This window comes from Macaca fascicularis, chromosome 6 (genome assembly GCF_037993035.2).
Source record: "Macaca fascicularis isolate 582-1 chromosome 6, T2T-MFA8v1.1".
NCBI lineage: Eukaryota > Metazoa > Chordata > Mammalia > Primates > Cercopithecidae > Macaca > Macaca fascicularis.
Window position 1 is genome coordinate 7,646,353 of NC_088380.1, and position 10,413 is coordinate 7,656,765.

General features: G+C 41.0%; 1 long non-coding RNA gene across 3 annotated transcripts; it reads right to left on the reverse strand.

The window, feature by feature from the left end:
• Positions 1 to 779: 779 nt before the first annotated feature.
• LOC135971082 (uncharacterized) lies at positions 780 to 10,393 on the reverse strand. 3 transcript variants are annotated; one of them, XR_010587156.1, is made up of 7 exons: positions 10,172 to 10,393; positions 9,288 to 9,334; positions 7,624 to 7,698; positions 5,711 to 5,839; positions 2,192 to 2,375; positions 1,343 to 1,424; positions 780 to 953 (listed from the first exon to the last, which is right to left on the reverse strand). It is a non-coding gene; the product is annotated as an uncharacterized lncRNA (long non-coding RNA). The 3 variants fall into 3 exon arrangements; XR_012414489.1 differs by lacking the exons at positions 5,711 to 5,839; positions 9,288 to 9,334 and having other exon boundaries at positions 10,166 to 10,393; XR_012414490.1 differs by lacking the exons at positions 780 to 953; positions 5,711 to 5,839; positions 9,288 to 9,334 and having other exon boundaries at positions 1,186 to 1,424.
• Between the last annotated feature and the right edge of the window lie 20 nt (positions 10,394 to 10,413).

A 10,413-nucleotide genomic window follows, 5' to 3' on the forward strand; every position in this document is an offset into this window, starting at 1 on the left:
TAACTCTATGCCCACTTTTCTTAGACTATATAACACTGCTCGGAGCTCAGTGGGGGAGCTCTCCTGCCCGTCTCATTTCACGAGCGAGGGAGAGTTCCAGGTTCGAACCTGTAATAAAGATCCTTGCTGCTTAGCTTTGACTCTGGACTCTGGTGGTCTTCTTCGGGGAATAAACGGTCTGGGCATAACAGTGTTAGGCTTTATACCTGGACTCATTTCTGACCCCAAACTCTTTCCAAGGCTGAAATTCATATTCTACACTGGTGACAGTTCTTTGCACCACACTGTGTGCTATCTTAAATAATTTTTTCCTATAATATAGGTGTGCACTGAGTTCTCCTGGAAATATCTGGACAGGAAAGATACCCTGTATAGGAAGTTTCTTTGACAATCAGCATTTAGAATAATGTGGTGTAGAATTAAATAGAATATTTATGTTTAGTGTTTCCTTAACCCAGTAAGTGCTGAATTGCAGATCAATAGAAGAGGCAGCCTGTTTCAGAATGAGAAGGAAGGGGGTTCATTTGTTTTACCACCTACTTCACTGTGACACAGCTTGTAGGCCAGACTGCAAATAAGACCTGTCAAAATCATGCATTGTTCTCTATCCTCCTTGGCTCCATGGTGGATTCCACCTAAGTCTCCCATCCAATTCCTGGCCAGGGTTACTGTGTCAGAGAACTTAAAAGCAGCAACTCATTGGTGTCTCAAATATTGAGAGTGTGGGTTGTATACGGTTTTCAAAAAGTGAGGGAAGTTCAATCTAGAAAGGTTTCAGGAACAGAGGCAAATTTTCATTGTGCTTACAACAGACATAAAGCATGACCCAAATTCATTTACTGATGAATGAGCTTGAATGTCGTGAACTTCAATTACTTCTGTAGAACCGGGGCAAGAACGCTTCTCCCATCTTCCTCCCAGATGTTTGCTTTGAATGCATAATGTTTCAAACACTGAAAAGAATTATATAAAACTAGCACCATAAGTAGTGTTGATACTGTTAGGAGATGCTATTTGAAAAGGGCAGAGAGAACCAGATGAGTTTGCATAACTTTCAGTACTATAGATGACCCTCTTTGAACAAGAAGGCCATTTGTCTTCCACACTGGGGACATCGTCCTACTGATGGGAGCACAAAGCAAAGATTGTTCTTCTAGACAAGAGGGCTTGTTGATTGAGTCCAAATGTAAAGGAAACTTTTTAATATGAAGAATAAAATGCACAGAAGTTGATTAAAGTCTGGATTCTTTCCCTGGCAGGAGTTAGAATAATTTATGCATCTTCCTTCTAAAGTTTCCTGTGTGATTACACCGAGGAGAACAAAGTCATTAAAGGCAATTACCATGTTAATAGACAAGAGATTGAGAACGTTGAAGGTTGGGTAAGTCCATCTTCCTGTCACACACAGTAGTTTTCCCTTCTGCCTGTAGGTTTCCAAATGAATATGAATTGGTAATCTGCATGTTTCATATTCATAATGCAATCAAAATGCATATTTGATTGAATGCCTCATTTAATAAACCAAGAAAATATTCATAACAGTTGTGATAATTAGGGTTTTTAAAAATTTTTATTGAGGTATAATTACATATAGTAAAATGCACAGATCTTAAGTGCATACTGTGATGTTTTTTAAAAATGTATGTACCCATGGAACCAACATCCAGTAAAGACATACAGCACTGCCTTCTACCTAGAAAGTCTTTCATGTTTATTTGCATATATTCTCTTTCCCATACCCAGAAAGACCACCATGCTGAACTGTTCCCATAGATCAGCTTTGCATGTTCTAGAGCTTCATAAAAAAGGAAACATCTAGATATCATATGATATGATTTCTAGATATCATATCTGCCTGCTTTCAATCAGCATAGTATTTCTGGTATTCATCCATGTTGTATGTACCACTAGTTCATTTCTTTCTACTGTTATTATTCCATAGTATGAATACACCACAATTTGTTTATTTATTCTCCTGTTGATGGATTTTTGGATTGTTTAACATTCCTGCTATTATAAATAAAGCTGCAATAAACACTAGTGTACAAGTAGTTTGTGTAGGCATATGTTTTCATTTCTGCTAGAGAAATTACCTGAGTTAAACTGCTGGATCATAAGGTAGGGGCACATTTAATTTGTAAGAAACTACCAATTAGTTTTCTACAGAAGTTACACCTTTTTACATTCCTACCAGTAAGCATGAGACATCCAGTTGCTCTATGTCCTCTCTGGCATTTGGTGTTGGAAATCATTCAAATTTAAACCACTCTGGTGTCTGCATGGTGGTTTTAATTTGCATTTCCATGATGACTAACAGGGTTAAACATCTTTTCATGTCTTTTTTGGTCATGTTTATATCTTCTTTTTTGAAATATCTGTGAAAAGAAAATAAATCTTGGGACTCCCAAATCACTAAGCCAAAGGGGAAAGTCAAGCAGGGAATTGCTTAGGGCAAACCTGCCTCCTGTTCTATTCCTAAAAGTGGTAGCTACTAAGATAGAAAAGCGACCCACCTCCCTCACAAGGAATTTCCTCCTGGACAAAGGACAGACGGAACTCAAAGTCATCCCTCTGTTCACGGAGATAAATGCATATCTGATTTCCTCCTTTGGAAAGGCTAATCAGAACCTCAAAAGAATGCAACCGTTTCTCTCCTATCTACCTGTGACCCGGAAGCCCCCTCTTCGCTTCCAGTTGTCCCATCTTTCCAGATGGAACCAGTGTACATATATGATTGATGCCTCACGTCTCCCTAAAGTCTACAAAACCAAGCTGTGCCCCGACCACCTTGGGCACATGTCATCAGGTGTGTCATTGGCGTGCGTCCTTAACTTTGGCAAAATAACTTCCTAAATTGACTGAGACCTGTCTCAGATATTTGGGGCTCACATATCTATCCAAGTCCTCTGAACATTTGTATTGGATTGCCTGTCTTACTGTTTTTGAAATGTAGCTGTTCTTTATGTAATTCAAATTTGAGTCCTTTGTCATATATAGGTTATGAACTTTCCCCCTAGTCTGTGATGCGCTTTTTTATTTTTTAGCACTCTTTTGAGGAATAGAAATTTTTAAATTTCATGAATCCAGTTTACTTTTCTTTTTTTCTAATAAAGTGTTTTTGCAATCTCTCTGAGAAATGTTTGACTACATATATCACAAAAAAGTTCCCCTCAGGTTTTTTATAGAAAGTTTCAAAATTTTCGCTTTTATGTTTCATCTGTAATCCATCTATTTCTGTTCAGTTTCGTGTTAGGGAAATCCATCTATTTCTGTTCAGTTTCATGTTAGGGATAGATAAAGTTTCAATTGTTTTTATACAAATAATCAGTTGTTCTAGTATGATTTGTTAAAAAAGACTTTCCCTCATTGAATGACATTGGCACACTTGTCAAAATTAATCTTTCTGCATACATGCAGATCTGCTTTTGGACTGTATTCAGTTTCATTCATCTATCCTGAAACCAGATCGCACTATCCTGATGACAGGATAACTGTACAATAACTCTTAAAATGAGGGCTGTGCGCGGTGGCTCACGCCTGTAATCCCAGCACGTTGGGAGGTTGAGGCGGGCAGATCACAAGGTGATCTAACACAGTGAAACCCCGTCTCTACTAAAAATACAAAAACATAATTAGCCGAGCGTGGTGACCGGCACCTGTAGTCCCAGCTACTCAGGAAGCTGAGGCAGGAGAATGGTGTGAACCCAGGAGGCGGAGCTTGCAGTGAGCTGAGATGGTGCCACTGCACTCCAGCCTGGGCGACAGAGGGAGACTCCATTTCAAAAAAAAAAAAAAAACAGGACTGTGGACTGCATTCTCCAAGGTTATTCATTTTCAAGATTGCCTTCCTTGTTCTGAGTTCTTTACCTTTCAATGTAATTTTTAGTATCAAATTTGGTGTTTGTTATTATCTCCAAAAGAAGTCTTCTGGGATTGTTAAGACGTATTTAAAAAATTTCTCGCCTTTATACTTAACCTTCCAAAGTACTACAGCAAAATGGGGGGGGAGGGGGGCGGGGTTTAAAACAACAGTTCTCACAGTGTTATGTGAGAAAAACTGGGGACTCCAAATTTTTCTTAATAATCCAAAATCAGTATTTGGTTTCTCAATCTCATGAGTATACAGAATACAGAAAGATCATTGTTATGGTTTCAGATTTTACATTGCAATTAACATTTAAAGAATTACTACATTTTGAGATTTGATGTGGTAACCAAAAAGACTATCCACAATTATCTGAGAAGGCTATTAAAATATTTCTCCCTTTTCCATCTGTATATCTGTAGTCAGCCAGATTTTCTTCATATATTTCAAACAAAATGACATAACACAACAGATTGAATGTAGAAGCAGATATGAGAATCCAGGCATCTTTTATTAAACCAAACATCAAATAGACTTGCAAAAATGTGAATCAATACCACCTATATCACTTTTTTTTTTTTTTTGGTTTGGGAAAATATACTTTTCATTTAAAAAAGTTATGTATACATGTGATTGGCTTATTAAGTTTAAATAAATGAATATATGTTTTTAAATCCCTCAGTTTTAATTTCTCATGTAATAAAAACTGAAAAATAAAACCTACATCAACCACAGCTCATACGGTTTTGAGTATATTTTGACAATTCTTGAGCAAATTCTAAAATATAATTTTCTCAGAAACTTATTTCTGTGTATTTCATTTTGAGGAGTGGTATTATATCAGGTTAGAAAGTAATAACAATGCCTTTCATTTTAGATACATTCATTTCTTCATTCCTTTAGTTAGCACAAATTTTATGTACACATAATCCATCTTCTAGAATATGTGCTTAATTCAATAGAAGGCATACATAATTGGACTAATTTAATCCAAAGTAACATTTTATAACTCTTGAGTAAATAAAACCAGACAGGTCTGAGTATTTCTTTGTGTTAAAATGTTTGTGCCCAAAAGAAAAGAGTTTTATTTTTCTTCCTTCAATCTCTTCTCTGATAATTCTTTTCAAGGAAAAACTAGATATTTAATTTAATTCATGAATTCTAAAATAGTTTGGGTATTTTGGAAAACATTTGCTTATTCATACCAATCACAATTTTATCTCTCCCATCCTCCAAAACTGTAAAAACGTTAGACATAAGTACTCTTGTTATGGATTCATTTATTCAATGAACACTTAAGGAGTGATATGGTGGAATTTGTCTGAAGGCTATCTGCATTCAATAAAGTGTGAAATTCTTTCTAAAATAAACATTTCTTTTTCAATGCAAAGAAAACTTGGAAAAACTAAACCATCTAGTACGTACGTGGGTTTCTACGAAGTAAATTCCACTCCTATTTAAAATGACAACTCTACCTTTTCATTTGGAATCAACATCCTACACAAAATTATATCCTTTATCCAGATTCATATGTTCAAAGTCATATTCTTCATACAACAGAGAAGCTGTAAAAATGCTCTTAACATTTTGTGCAAATCCAACTTCAACTTTAAAAAGAAAAATCTAAGATATGGTAATTACTCCCACACAAAAATGATGACAACAGGCTCTGATATATAAATAGGTTATAAGCTTTGGTGTCCATGTACCTTGAGAAGCTGATCTTTGTCAAAGAACACAGCCATTTCCCTCACCAAGGCAAGGGTGCACAGGCACCTTCTCACATGCAGAGTAAAGAAAGACTAGGCCTTTGGACCTAACACATAGATAAAGGTAATGGCATACCTGGTACATCACATTAAAGACACAGCAAGAGAAGAGGGTGGAGGCACCCCATGGAGGCCAGCCTTGGAACCTACACCCCTGCAAGAGGATGGCAACTATGGGGATGAGGTCAGCAGAATTACTGCAGCACTGAGAATTGTGAGAAAGAGGAGACCTTAGAATCCCCTGATATAGTTTGGATGTTTGTCCCCTCCAAATCTCATCTTGAAATATGGTTCCCAATGTAGGAGGTGGGCCTTGTGGGAGGTGTTTGGGTCATGACGGCAGATCCCTCATGGATGGCTTGGTGTTGTCCTTGCGGTAATGAGTGAGTTCTTGCTCTGTTAGTTCGTACAAAAAAGCCCCATACCTTCTCCTCTCTCTCTTGCTCTCTCTCTTGCCATGGGATGTGCCAGCTCCTTCTTCAGCTTCCACCATGATTGAAAGCTTCCTGAGGCCTCACCAGAAGCCCAGCAGATACTAGTGCCATGCTTGTACAACCTTCAGAACCATAAGCCAAATCAACCTCTTTCCTTTACAAAGTTACCCAGTTTCATGTATTCCTTTATAGTAACACAAAAGTGGACTAACACATCCCCGTTGGAAATCCCTGCAACAGACAAAAATGGTCATCTGGTCCTCGGGTGGACTTGTTCAGTGATACACATTCACACTGCCACAGCTTTTTTCTTAGGTTTTGGTTTTCACCGGCCAACTCAATTGTCCTTTAGTTAACCTTAAACCTGCCTTCATGTAATGTCCACCAATTCTTCCTTCGTGAGATAAGAAAGCAAAGTCACTGGCATATTCCAGGGTCCGCTTCCCTAGAAGGCGGCCAGGGAGCAAAGTTGGATGTGATGTATGAGTGACCATTCCTGGATCAGCCAGTCAAAATGGGAAAGAAACCATTAGCCAAGAAACCATTAGCCTATTTCCAGTGAAAAGGGACTCAGAATTGTACTCTTGTCTTTGGAACAATAGAAATATAATTGGTCCTTCTGAATTAAACCATCTGGTTCTCAACAATGTTAATAGTTCCTGCCGCCTCCCTTGGGTCTCTCTTAGGTTTGGTGGAGGAAGATTTAAGAATAAAATGAGGCTGGGCGTGGTGGCTCACGCCTGCAATCCCAGCATTTTGGGAGGCCGGCGGGGGGGTGGATCACGAGGTCAGGAGATCGAGACCATCCTGGCTAACAAGGTGAAACCCCATCTCTACTAAAAATACAAAAAATTAGCTGGGCGTGGTGGCGGGCCCCTGTAGTCCCAGCTACTTAGGAGGCTGAGGCAGGAGAATGGCGTGAACCCAGGAGGCAGAGCTTGCAGTGAGCCGAGATTGCACCACTGCACTCCAGCCTGGGCAACAGAGTGAGACTCCATCTCAAAAAAAAAAAAAAAAAAAAAGAATAAAATGAACACTTCAGTTGTGCCTAGATCAGACATCGTAAACTCCTTGTGCAGCTGCCTATGGTTTGGCCCCAAAGGAGCATCTTCTGAAAAAGGATAGAAAGAATGCTTGAGGTTTGCTTGACTTCATTCATAAATGAAGACATTCCCACCCATTGTCTTGGGTTCCCTTTACTTATTTAGGTAATGTTTAAAGGTTGCCAGACACATCGATAAATACATACTGGCCCAGGCTGACTTTCAGTAAGAGGAAGTGTGGGGTGGGGGGGTGGGGGCAGGAAGAGGGGCAGATTCACCAGCACGAAATCACCCTGAAACCTCCTCAGCCACTTACTAAGAAGACGCACTGAATCCATATGTGCCGTGTTCTCACCCGTAGGTACATACAACATGGCTCATGCCACAGGCTCCTTGCTGTTTGTTCAGTTAGCAATTGTTGAGAGCTAGGGTGTGCCAGGCACTAAGATAGGCAAGGAGGACAGAGTAACGAACAAAATGCATAAATAAATGTAATGCTGTGTAATACTCACACAGCACTTCCACAGGCGCCAGGCATTCTCCCAAGCACCTTATGAATTTCAACTCACTTGATCCTTGCAAGGACTCTATAAAAAGGGTATTGTGGCACAGAAAGGGTCAAGTAATGTGTCCAAAGCCACATATCTAATCAAAGATGGAGCCTACAATTCAGTAGAATGACTTTCAAATGTATTCAAATGACTCTTACCCAGAGTCAGAATAGCTTTTACATCATGATTTGGTATACAGGCACGCACATACACACACACAAACACATGCACAATTAAATATAGATATCCAGAATTAAAGTGTCACCAACAATATGCATTTTACTAAGTGCATTGTACTCTCTTATTTCCTATTCTCTTACAATGTATTCTAATGTTATTAAAAGTATCTGTCACCACTCACTAAACTGATGTCTTGAGTCCTTCCCAAATAAGTCACAAACTGAGCATTTAAAAATCACAAATTTTGTGGTAGGATCCTGGAGGGACATTAAAGGGCTGGTCACAAAACAACTGTCATTTTTTAAGTGTGATGTAAAAGCTCTAAGGAAGGGGGTGGGAGTGGGAAAAAGATAGGTCCCTCTGAGCCTAGGAATCAAAGGCAGGAGTGACTGGTCTGGATAAAGCCTGGAAGAGCTTTCTAGGGTTCTGTGACCAGTAGGAAGAGCCTGTGTGCAGGCTTTGGGAGAGGAAGGAACTTGGTCCAGTGAAGAAACAAGAGAAGGCCCGAGTGACTGGAGAGAATGGGCAGCTGTAGTAGGGCATGGAATGAGGCAGGAGAAGGAGGCAGTTCCAGGTTACAGGAGATTTTGAGGCCATGGTAGAGTCTAGCCCAGAGTGATGAGCTCCAGAAGCAAATCATTAGGGGAGGGTGTACAGAAAAATGAGGAGGTGGCATTGAGATGATCCCACTGGACCTTGCATTTGGTTTGTGCAGTACCAGTCATGCTGAGCCTCTGTGCTGTACTGTGTGTGGTAAGCACTGTGGTCTCTCTCCTAACAGCTGCACCCAGCCGCAAGCTGCTGAGTTTGGCAGCTGATGGGTCACAGCTGCCCTCTTCTCTGTTTATGGCCTTCTGCAGGACAGGGACTGTCTTGTCTTGGAGACCACATACACCTCTTCCCTTCAGGTAGGGTGTCCCGCAGCCAATGGCCAACCACCATGGTGTCTCAAAGGCTGGCCACCTGGCCTGATTCAGGGTAACTGTGGTGCAATTTGTGGACCTGCTTCTAGGGAATCTAACTCAATACATGCATAATGGGCCAAGGTCAGTGGCTCACACCTGTAATTCCAGCAATTTGGGAGGCTAAGATGGGAGGATCATTTGAGCCCAGAAAGTTTGAGACCATCCTGGGCAACATAGTGAGACCCCATCTCCAAAAAAAATAAAAATTAGCCAAGTGTGGTGGTACACCTGTGGTAGCAACTACTCAAGAGACTGAGGTAGAAGGATTGCTTGAGCCCGGGAGATCAAGGCTGTAGTGAGTCATGATCGTGCCACTGCACTCCAGCCTGGGTGACAGAGTGAGGCTTTTTCTAAAAATAAACAAAACAACAGCAACAACAACAACAAAAATGCACAAAGACTGATAAGGCTAGGCAAGAAATTGGTTTAATATTATGGACAGATATGATTTGGAATTTGATTAAAATGTGCTTTCTTTACCTGAGTTTTATGTTTCGACCAGTTCTGATTTTTGCATTATTACAGACCTAGGAAATTATTATTACTATTTCAGAGATACCAGGAATACCCTCTCTGTTTCCTAATGTTTTCTTAATAAACCCTCCCATCACCACCCTGAATTGGAAATTCTCTCTACCATAGAGCTCTTCACTACTTCCACCACCTCTGTCTCCACCATCACCACCATCACCAACTTCATCACTACCACTATCACCACCATCACTATCGCCACCACCTCCACCATCACCACTATCACCACCTTCATTACCACCACTACCTCCACCATCACCAGTACCTCCACCAACACCACCACCACCACCACCTTCATCACCACCACCATCATCACCACCACTACCACCGTCATTACCACCACAACCTCCACCATCACCACCACCACTACCACCATCACAACCACCAGCACCAACTTTATCACCACCACCATCATCACCACCACTACACCGTCATTACCACCACAACCTCCACCATCACCACCACCACCACCATTATCACCACCACCACCACCTTCATCACCACCACCACCATTATCACCACCACCACCTCCACCATCACCACTACCTCCACCAACACTACCACCACCACCTTCATCACCACCACCACCATTATCACCACCACAACCTCCACCGTCACCACCACCACTACCACCATCACTACCACTAGCACCACTTTCATTACCACCACCACCTCCACCAACACCACCACCACCAGCACCACCTTCATTACCATCACTGCCTCCACCAACACCACCACCACTATCTTCATCACCATCACCATCACCATCATCACCACCACTATATCACCTTCATCACCACCACCACCTCCACCATCACCACCACCACCTGTACCACAACCACCACCACCTTGCTGATTGTTCTTCATCCAACCAAAGGCATGTTGATTTTTCTCTCAAGACCTCACATTAAGAGACTCAGAGACTGACCTGTGATATGATATAATTTCAGGGCTGGGTGACTAAGTCTGAACCAGATGCAGGTGCATCAGTAAAGGTGATGTGCTCTACAGAAAGGGAGATGGCCTCACAGATGGAGAGAGAAGCAAAGACTTACAGTGGCTATGACCTCAGAAA